Below are 11,018 nucleotides of genomic sequence, written 5' to 3' on the forward strand. Positions count from 1 at the left end.
GAGTCACATACTTATATCTATGTATAATCTAATGTTCAGAGTAATGAATATACATCTCCTAAAACACCTTTGCACATGTATGATGGTGGACATGATACTCAGCAAAAATCACATTCTCCTCAACCATTGCGGCATTCACCTAGACTTCAAGATAAATTAAGAGAGGTAAGTTATATACTACATATCTTAGCTCATAATAACATTGACATATTTTTTTATCACTAGTTAATGCATTTTCTTTTCATATTCGTTACATGTTCACCATATTCTCATTATATCTATATAGATTTTGATATTTATTGATAGCTAGTCAATGAAATGTCTTTTCATATTCGTTACATGTTCAGCATATTTTCATTATATCTATGTGGATTTTGATATTTATTGATAATGTTTTAATTTCCACAGAAAACAAAAAAGATAAATTTTGATGCTATGGTTAAAAGGACCAAAATCACGCCAAAGGACTTGAAAGAACGTGGGTTCAAGTCACGCAAACAATACATAGAGCATATATGCTCAACTAGCATTGCTCTCACTAAACCCACTAGGTTTGCTACTTTGAAGGCTAAACATTCCAGCAAGTTTAAATGACTTAGGCTACAATAATATAACGTTAGCCATTGTTTTATCTATAAAGGGGCTACAAGGACAGTTTCAATATATGTAATCTCTGTATTCTTTAGACTTTTTAATACATCATTTTTTTTTCCAAAAATTGTTTCCAGGTGCTAAGTATGTCTTTAAAATGCCAACATCATAAAGATTTTAAATATATTTGCATGATATTCCTCTGAAGTACTGCCCTTCACTAGCTACGTTTGCCCTTATCTGTCCAAATTTATCCTAGCTGCTATCGCATCAATCCAAGAAATAGTGAATCCATGACTTTAAAGGCGAAATAATGCACACAAATATATACAAAGGAATAAAAACAGGATAATATATTCCTGAACGATTCAGTGCCCAGTCTCCTGGCATCCTTATCAAAGCATAATTAACAAAATCTAATGTTATTAATTATTAATGCAGTAAACCGCTCCAAGACGTCATTATCTCCATATGTGACCGCATTTCTAAGCACCCATTTCAATCATCCCTCTGCTCACGTAGATAGTTTGTGGTTATGTTAATAGGTGTGATAGGTCTTCATAATTTTAGTTTTAAAAAAGGAAAATAATAATGTTGTAGATTTCAACTATATATCTGTTAATTTTTAGTGGTGTATTTTAGAATAAGTTTTTCCAGAATTTTCATTCTTTAAAGAAAAATTATGAATGTTATAGATTTCAACGATATCTCTATTTACATTAATATAGTTATATGAATAGGTGTAGTTTAATTTAGTTATATGAATAGGTGTGATTTATTTCTACTTTAAATTTTTAGTGTTTTATTTGGTTTATTTTAGAATACATCTTTCAAAAATTTTATGTTTTTAAAGAAAAAATATAAATACTTCATAAAGATGTTGCAGATTTCAATCTTATCTTTCTTTTTCTTTTTTTTGTCCCTTTTTTTTCGTAGTTGCTTTTAGTGCAATTTTTTGGATTTTCTAGTGTGAAATCCGGTGGAAAAATCTGAGGTGAAATCTTGATTTGTGCTATTTAAACTAGTTTTTTTCACTGTATATAGGGACTCAGCACCCTAGAAAACCCCTAGGGTACTTCGTTTGCACAAGATTACCCATCTAGCTTGTGATTTCAATAAATTTCTGCTAGATTTTAGAGAAATTTGACGGAAAAAACCCTAGGGCACTGCTATTGCACAAGATTTACCATGAAGCTTGTGATTTCAATAAATTCCTCCTAGATTTTAGAGACATTTGATTAGAAAAACCCACCATTTCCAAATAAAGGGGGGGTCAAAATAAAGTAGGCCTATCTGATCTAGTGTCTCAGGTGATTGGGCCTTAATTTGTCATTTGGTGCCACTAATAAATGTGATGACAAGGAAGAAGGAAGTGATTCTCTTCATTCGATTTGGCCGAGGATAACCACCTAGGGTCTTGTTATCTTTTCATTTAGTAGGTTTTTTTGTTAATGGAAAAACCTGTGAGCAATTTAGGAAACTGACGTTTCGGACTAGCTAGCCGAGGATAACCACCTAGGGTCTTGTTATCTTTTCATTTAGTAGGTTGTTGAATATTCTATACAACCTGCTATGTCTGGCACACAGAACAAAGGCCCATTGTCATATTGACCTAAGTTTACACTCTTTGAGCCCAACTCCTACCAAAAATGGCTATGGGAGGCTTCCTGTCGATGAATCTAGCCAACCACTACAAAGCTAGTGCCTTATAATGGTGTCAACTGGCTGAAGTGGAGGAGTTCACTGCTCCTGCTGTTCTACTATAAAAATCTGCATAAAATGCTATAAATCAGCAAGAAGTACCTCAAATACCAACATAATATAGCAAATAAATAATCAAAATTGATGTATACAAAATATACTTACTAGATAGTAGATATATGATTATTTCTATGATATGTCACTTGGTTGGATAGGTTATTGTATAAAATTGCTTGTTGCCCTTTTTGATAGGTTCGCAAGTTCTGCAAGTAATACTAACAACGAGCAAGAGACACTCAAACTTGATTAAATATAACATGTAAATAGTCAAATTGGGCGCATAAAAAATATTCTAACCAAACATATAATTAGTTTAGTCAACAGATCGTCTGTTAGGGGGTTGCTATATAAACAACTTGCTGCCCTGTTTTTACATGACTGTAACTTCTGTAGAAAATGTAGAAATCAGCAAGCCAACCCCTTGAGACTCACCCAAAAGTACCTGGGAGGAGGTTAGAAGGTATAAGTTTGGACTATTTAAACCACTTTTAATCCTTTAGGCCTGCAATAAAATGATTTTCTACAAAGCTGAAAATTCATTATGAGGTCTTGGGGGCAAAACCCCTTGGGTACGCAACATAGAAATTTGTTTCAACAAATAAATACATTTATAAAGGGTTGAAATAACTAAATCCATGCTATATTTTCAAGATATAAACTTAATAAATAAATCTGAGCTAAAACAAGGCAAATAAAATATATTTGCTTGTAAAAGGGAGCTTTGTTGAGTGAAAATATGCAAATGAAAGTTTGCTACAACTATATCTTCCTACACATCTGCACACATAAACTAGATATACTCGTGTAAATGTGGCAAAATAATCTTAAAAATAGATATATCAATTCCTTGGCTGTGATAAATACTTAAGCTATTTTTCTTCAAGGTTTACTAGCGCTATATATGATAGGTAAATTGCAGGAAGCTAGTAATAAAAATATAAAAGGAATTTTTTTAAAGAACTTTTAAATGATGAGATGGTTGAAGGGTGAGGTTTTACCTTTTCTGTTTAAGCTTACCGATTTGCAGAGTTGCGATCACAACCTTTTTTTTGTTGATTTTCCCTTTGAGACTAGAGATGAGTGGGGAGTTGGGGGCAAGATTATCCCCCTCTTTTAGCCTTGGACAACCTGCAAGAAAATTCAACCACAGTAGGAGGATCTACTCCTTTGAGATCCCCCAACTATAATAGCAACACTAGTGTCAATAGCTCACAAATGTGAAGGGAGATTCCCCCCTAAGAGAGCTTGTCCAACACTTGGAAAAGAGTATTTTTGGCAACTAGAAAATTGTGAGGTGAATACTTGGGCCTTGATCTCCCCTTCCACATGACCCTCTACAGACTGTTGTGATACTATTGTGATAGCTTAAGTATACCTGCAACTTAGTCCTTAAAAGCACAAGATTGTAGGAAAAAACCAAGAAGAAAAGGCATAGAAGATCAACTCAATTCATAAGAGAGTATTTTCACAAATAGTTTCTTTGTATTATCGCGTCAAAATGATCTCCTACTCAACAACACTTACTAGAGGAGAGACTAGCCTTTTGTAAAACTTTTCTTAATGGTTAGATAACGACTAGCTAATGGCTAGTTGGACTCTTCCTCTATAATTTGTTTTTACTAGTCATCCACATGTTGAAGACTCAATAACTTTTAATTAAAACCAATTCATGAATTTTCCCACTAAGGGGTTGAATTGACTCAAGATTCCTTTGGAGGTCCAACAACTCCTTTGCTTATGGCTTGGGAGTTGAAGAATGGTCAAAGATGATTCGACATTCCACTTGACATTCCAATAGGTGTGGTTTATTTCAGAGTAATTTCTAGTTATGTCAATAAGTATTATTTATCTCAGAATTAACATTTCTCAATTTAGATTTAAATAATGTTTTGTTTCAAATTTAATACATAATTTATTCAAAAAATATTTACGCCGTAAGGCGTTTCCATTTGGAATGAATTGACCCAGCTGACACCGTGTCCTATTGTTAACCGTTGATTTGTGGTGTTAGACGATCGAACAAAGTTTGATCGTTGATCGTGGGAAGCCGAAGATCGTGGGAAGCCGAACGATCAAAAGCAGTTTTCTTGTCATTCTCCTGGTTGTATTCCTTCCTTCTGCCCTTGCGCGCTGGTCCTTCGCTCGACCAGGATGCCTCAAATTCAGTACTCAGATAAATACACTGATGATACTTATGAATATAGGTCTGTAACTCAGAGCTTGCGCTATCATTGACAACCTCCTATCGATTTAACCCTATACATACATACAATTGCAGTTGCCCTTCATTGCCACTGTAATTTGGAGCCTGGTTCTTTATTATTCAAAGAAAACGCTCTACCTGTAAACTCCTTCAATGCACTGTCATTCACTTGGCAGAACATATTCTCCCATCCATGGGGTTTGATGGCCCTGTTGCGAAGGCCTGGAGCTCGATCTTGGGACATAATGTCTTCAAGTTTTATGCTAGCGGGAGCCGATATTGCCAGGGCTTGTTGGCGACCATGGAGCTTCAGAGCAGGCATGATGTGATCTTGAGGATGTATAATTCTATAGTGCCTTGTAAGGATGAGGTCAATATCGAGGTTTATATGAATGAGGATGGTATGGATGTTGTCGTATTTGCGCTCCTCAGCAAGAAGGCTGCCAAGAGTATGCACAAGGATACCAGGGATCTCCAACAGTATGCCAGCTTGCTTACGCCGCGTTCGAATTGGAAGTGGCTCAGCGAGGAGCTCGTTGCAGTTGCCGAGTCGCAGATCCTATTTTCTTTCCCCTCATTTATTTGTATATTTATCCTAATAATATAGGAGTTTAAATCCGCCCAATTCCCATTGATGTGGTAAACGAAGATTTGTATTATCGTTACTTATTTTTGGATCTATCCAATAGGTTAGTCCACATAGGAGAAACGGAAATGTTAGACAGAGAATTTCCTCGAGACCCGGAACTTATGGAAAAATGTTGTTAGGCAGGGAATTTTCGTGAGCCCTAGAACTTGGTCAATAACATTTTTTCTTCATATTCGTGCTTCAAAACTTCTAGGTATGAATTTTCAATGTCCACCCTTAACAGGGATGCTCCTATTTCATTCTGGAAGGTGTCAAGACTGCCTGTGTATCTCTGCCCAAATCATAGTTTAAAAAGAGTGGTTTCATATTGAATAGGATTCAAAAACTTATAACCTTTTTGTTAAAGACTGTTAGATTCATTATAATTGCATTTAGAACAGATAGTAACAGGTCTTGGGAAGCGTGTTTCAAATTTGTCTTGATTTACATGGCTGCTTTTATTCCACTCTGTATCTTTGTAAAAATATTACGTTAATAAAAATAGTTTCAAATTGAATAGGAATTCAAAAGTTTATAACTTTCTTGCTGAAAATTGATAAATTCTTTATAACTGTATTCAGCAGATTTGCCTTAAAGGCAGATCATAGCTCTGTCCCCTCAAAACAACCGACATGAATACATCGATATGGTGGTCCCAGCCTTGTCACCACTTCTTTCTGATTCAATTCCATTCTGAAGAGGTCAAAACTACCTGTGTCTTTGTCCAAATCTTAGTTTAAATAGAACAGTTCCATATTGAATAGAATTCAAGAGCTTATAACCTTACTGAAAATTGTTGGATCCTTTACAGCTGCAATAAGAACCGATAGTAGCATGTCTTGGGAAATCCTGTTGCAAATATTCCGTGTATGAATTGTCAATGTCTTGACTGAAGCCATTCCACTCTGGAAGAAGTCAAAAGCTACCTGTGTGTTTCTGTACTAGTTTAAAATTAAATAGAATTCAAAAACTTCTTATAACTTTTTTTTGTTTGTGAAAATCGTTAGATTTTTTATATATATAGAGGATTGTAGAATATATATATATATATAGATATATATATATATATATATATATATATATATATATATATATATATATATATATATATATTTCCTCTCTCTTCTCTTTTTCCGGAAAAAAGAGGAAGCAACGCTCACTGGTAGATATCAAGATGGATATGGTTGCTGCTTCTCACTGTGCCTTATTGCTTTCATAGGTGCACAACTTCGTTCACCGCCTTCAGACTTGCAGGTATTTCTAAAACTTGTTTTCCATTAAAATAATAATAATAATAATGGATCGAACACTATATGCAGTGAATTATTGTTTTATGTTCAAGATAATGGATAGCCTTTAATATTTTTAAGTTCTGGCTGGTAGCTATCTGCTTTTTGGATAAATCTTATATTTATTTAGATGTCAGGATTGATATCCATGTTACTTCTTCTTTCATAGGTGCACAACTTCATTCACCGCCTTTAGACATGCAGGGATTTCTGAAACTTGTTTTCCATAAAGATAATGGATCAAACACTATATGCATTGAATTATTGTTTTATGTTCAAGATGATGGATAGTCTTTAATATTTTTATTTTCTGGTTGGTAGCTATCTGTCAATGTCTCACCTTGCTTAACAAGGCTAATCTCATTCCATTCTGGAAGAGGTCAAAAACTACCTGCCTACCTGTGTCTCTGTAAATCTTAGTTTAAAAAAGAACTAATTTCATTTTGAATAGAATTCAAAAACTTAGAACCTTTTTATTGAAGACTCTGAAATATGCTTATGATTATATTAAAAACAGATACTAAAAGGTCTGCATTAAGAAAATATATTTTCTATCAGGGATTGTTCTTGGTTATGTCAAGAGCAGCAAAGCTGTCTAGATGGATATGGACGTTGCTCCTTAGCCTAAGGAATTACTAATTTCATATATGCACAGCTTCATTCACAGCCTTTGGACTTGTATGTATTTTTTTTCTTTTTCTATTAGGATAGTGGATGATGGATGGAGACTATACAATGGATTATTGTTATTTCTCAAGATAATTGATAGGTTTGGTTGTCTTTATAAATGTTATGGTTATTATCCATGAATTTTTTAATCAATTTTATATTTTATTTATTGTAGTAATGAGTTTAAAGCAACGAATCATAGATGCAGAAAGATAATTTATATTTGAGTTATTTACCACTAAAATTTATTTGTGTGTTTTTTTAAGTAATAGAACACTTCCAATCCGCCTCAGTGATGTAGTGAACGAAAATTTGTATTATCATTTGCTTATGAATCTCTACAATGCTTAGTGCAGAGAGGAGAAACGGAAATGTTAGAGAGAGCATGGAAAAATGTTAGACAGAGTATTTTCGTGACAAGTAGAACTTAGTCAGGAAAATTTTTCCTTCATATTCGTGCTTCAAATCTTCCAGGTACGAATTTTCAATGTCCCCCTTAAAAGGGTTGTTCCCATTCCATTCTGGAAGAAGTCAAAACGGTCTATGTTTCTTTGCCCAAATCTTAGTTTAGAGAGTGGTTTCATATTGAATAGGATTCAAAAGCTTATAACCTTCTTGTTAAATATTGTTAGATTCATTATAATTGCATTTAGAACAGATTATTCCATTCGGGAAGATGAAAAAAACTAATTGTATCTTTCTAAAAAATCTAAAATTAATAAAATTCAAAAGTTTATAACCTTCTCTTTGAAAATTGATACATTCTTTACCACAGTCACACTTGCCCAGGGAAGACACAAGGAGAATCTTTCCCTCCCAATTTCTAATGGCAGCGTCATAGATGCCAAACTCATTATTAGACCTTTAAGAGACTAGTTGTATCTGAAGCCCATTCTTGAAAACAAGCAGTCCACTTTCTGACAAAATCCATATTTTCAGACAAATGGAATAGCTCCTTTTTTGTACTCTATATTGCTGGCAATTGTACAACTTTTTACATGACACGGTCTTCAAAATTTTGTGAAATATGTCAGAATATACTTAAGACATCTGATACCTTTAGGAGTATCGCATAGGTTGGAGGGAGGTATATTTCGGACAAAACAATGACCTACATGAAATAGGGGTGCCCTGGAGTAGCGCTAAACAATAAGGACTACGGATAAATAGGTAGGGGTGCGCGATGTCCTACCAGCAAAAGCGTTGGGTGTACTTAGCCAAACCAAAAAGCGATGTGTACCCAGCCGTACATGGGAAGAGGTGGTTTCAGGGTACTTCATAAGGCAAGGGCTAACCAGCCTGCCATAGGGCATTAAATGCCCAGGAATATGCATGCTCTATAACAAAATAACACCCAGTCTTTACTTTTAATTTATGTAGCCACCAAGGACTGTGTGTTATTTTGTTATAGAGCATGCATATACCTGGGCATTTAATGCCCTATGGCAAGCTGGTTAGCCCTTGCCTAATGGAAAGAACGTTCAGGGAAAGAGGGTAGTACACAAAAATTATTTACTACTTTAATTTGACTTGAAACCATCGCATAGATTATAAGAGCTGAGGATTATCTCGAAAGCTATACAGATTTATCAAACTTATTAGTGTAGTTTAGATTTATTATTAGTTTATTTAGCCGATAAGTCTTTTTATGCATCAACAATTGTCAACATTTTTACTCTGCATCGTTCGATCAAGTGAGACACTTTCAACCGTTGATTTGAAGTGTCATTTGGCGAGCATGCACTATACTTCGTATGCTTTTTCCAAATATCAGTTGAGTTGCCTTCTTTTCACCTCCGAGTTATGCGGTGCATTGAACCTGACCCTATTACACAAAAACTATGATCCCTTGAAGGCCCTCAATGTTACTACATAGAGTTCCTTTGTGTCACTTTCCTGATCGCCTTTGTTGTCCATTACTTCGTGGGCCGACGGCAAAACGAGCAAATCACCTTAGCCTGGGCAACGTAATTTGCAATGAAGGACGGGGTCTTTGAGAAAAATTTTAGTTTATTAGGTACCGGGGATGGAAACGATACTCCCTTGCTGTTGAAAGAAGGACAGAATGTCTTCAAGTTTTATGCCAGTGGGCGCCGATATTGCCAGGGCTTGTTGGCGACCATGGAGCTTTAGAGCAGGCATGATTTGATCTCGAGGATGTATAATTCTATAGTGCCTTGTAGGGATGAGGTAAATATTGAGGTTTATGTGAATGAGGATGGTATGGATGCTGTCGTATTTGCGCTGGCCAGGAAGAACGCTGCCAAGAGTATGCACAAGGATACCAGGGATCTCCAACAGTGTGCCAGCTTGCTTACGCCGCCTTCGAACCAGAAGTGGCTCAGCAAGGAGCTCATTGCAATTTCTGAGTCGCAGATCCTGTTTTCTTTCCCCTCATTTTGGTTTAAATTCTGCTTCTTTGTTTTGAGCGATGCCGAACAAACCATCTTTGATGTCAAGAGACTCATTGGGAGAAAGTAAGTACTCTGATCTCTGATTTTCCCATTCATTAGACAATTATATTTATTGCAAGTCCAATTCTTGCCTTGATATTGAACCCACAAGGATGCCAATCATGAAATTGGCATGTTAAGTTAGGGGTCGAGCAACATTCTAGTTGGGGTCAGATCAGGATTTGATTTCTGCCCTGTCCAAACTTCAAGAAAATGATTTCAAACTTTTACTTGATGAGCACAATTAAATGAAAACATTTGTTTTATATAGGTTTGAAGGCAAAGAAGTTCAGAGGGATATGAAACTGGTACCATACAAGATTGTGAACAAAGATGGGAAACCTTATATTCAAGTTCAGGTACGATATGGAGAGACAAAGGTATTTAGCCCTGAGGAAATCAGTTCTATGATTTTGACTAAGATGAAGGAGATTGCAGAAGCATTCCTTGGCAAGACTATAAAGGATGATGTGGTCACTGCACTAGTACCATACAAGATTGTGAACAAAGATGGGAAATCTTATATTCAAGTTCAGGTATGAGATGGAGAGACAAAAGGTATTTAGCCCTAAGGAAATCAGTGCTATGATTTTGACTAAGATGAAGGAGACTGCAAAAGCATTCCTTGGCAAGACTATAAAGGATGCTATGGTGACTGTCCCTAGTATGCTTTCTTTTCAACCTTTTTTTTAATGAGGTTGTGGGTAACCAATTGTTGACTGCGTTGTCACTGTCAACTTGTGGGCTTGCGCAGGTTATTTTATTGATGCACAGCGCCAAGCAACGAAGGATGCCGGTGTTATTGCTGGCTTGAATGTAGCTCGTATTATCAACGAACCCACAGCTGCAGTGATATCTTATGGCATGGACAAGAAGGGTGGAGACAAAAATATTGTTTTTTTTTATCTTGGCGGTGGCATGTTTGATGTCAGCGTTTTGACTATTGATAACAGAGTTTTTGAGGTTTTGGCTACAAATGGTGATAGCCATCTTAGAGGTAATCTGTCTAAACTTTGTCTGGCAGTTTTACATTATGAATTTGAATGTGTGCACGGTGGTTATCATTGACTTTTTTGGTTGGCGTTCGAGCTTTGAACTTACCGGGATGTACACTAATATGTAGGTGAAGACTTTGACCAAAGGATAATGGAATATTTCATCAAATTGATCAAGAAAAAGCACATAAAGGATATTAGTAAGAATAGCATAAATGAAATAAGACATTCAATGTGTTCCATGTAATATAGATATAATCAAAACATCTAAAGAAAAGTAATTGTACAATGATGCAGTAAAAAAAAACAAGGTTTTTCACAAACCACTTAACTCTTTTAGAAAAATTCAACAATTCCAATTTAATAATCCTATCGGCCTCTCTTTGTACTTTTTGGGACAATCAAAGTAACAAAACCATACAAATTAGG

The 11,018-nt window shown here is 35.4% G+C and overlaps 1 long non-coding RNA gene across 1 annotated transcript; it reads left to right on the top strand.

Annotated features, from left to right (window-relative positions):
• Positions 1-5,286: 5,286 nt before the first annotated feature.
• LOC149202474 (uncharacterized) lies at positions 5,287-6,438 on the top strand. The gene is made up of 3 exons (XR_016253527.1): positions 5,287-5,884; positions 5,995-6,111; positions 6,328-6,438. It is a non-coding gene; the product is annotated as an uncharacterized LOC149202474 (long non-coding RNA).
• The last annotated feature ends 4,580 nt before the right edge of the window (positions 6,439-11,018 follow it).

Source organism: Pinus tabuliformis, chromosome 2_1 (genome assembly GCF_031772625.1).
Source record: "Pinus tabuliformis cultivar Carrire ecotype Pingquan chromosome 2_1, CPIR1, whole genome shotgun sequence".
Classification (NCBI taxonomy): domain Eukaryota; kingdom Viridiplantae; phylum Streptophyta; class Pinopsida; order Pinales; family Pinaceae; genus Pinus; species Pinus tabuliformis.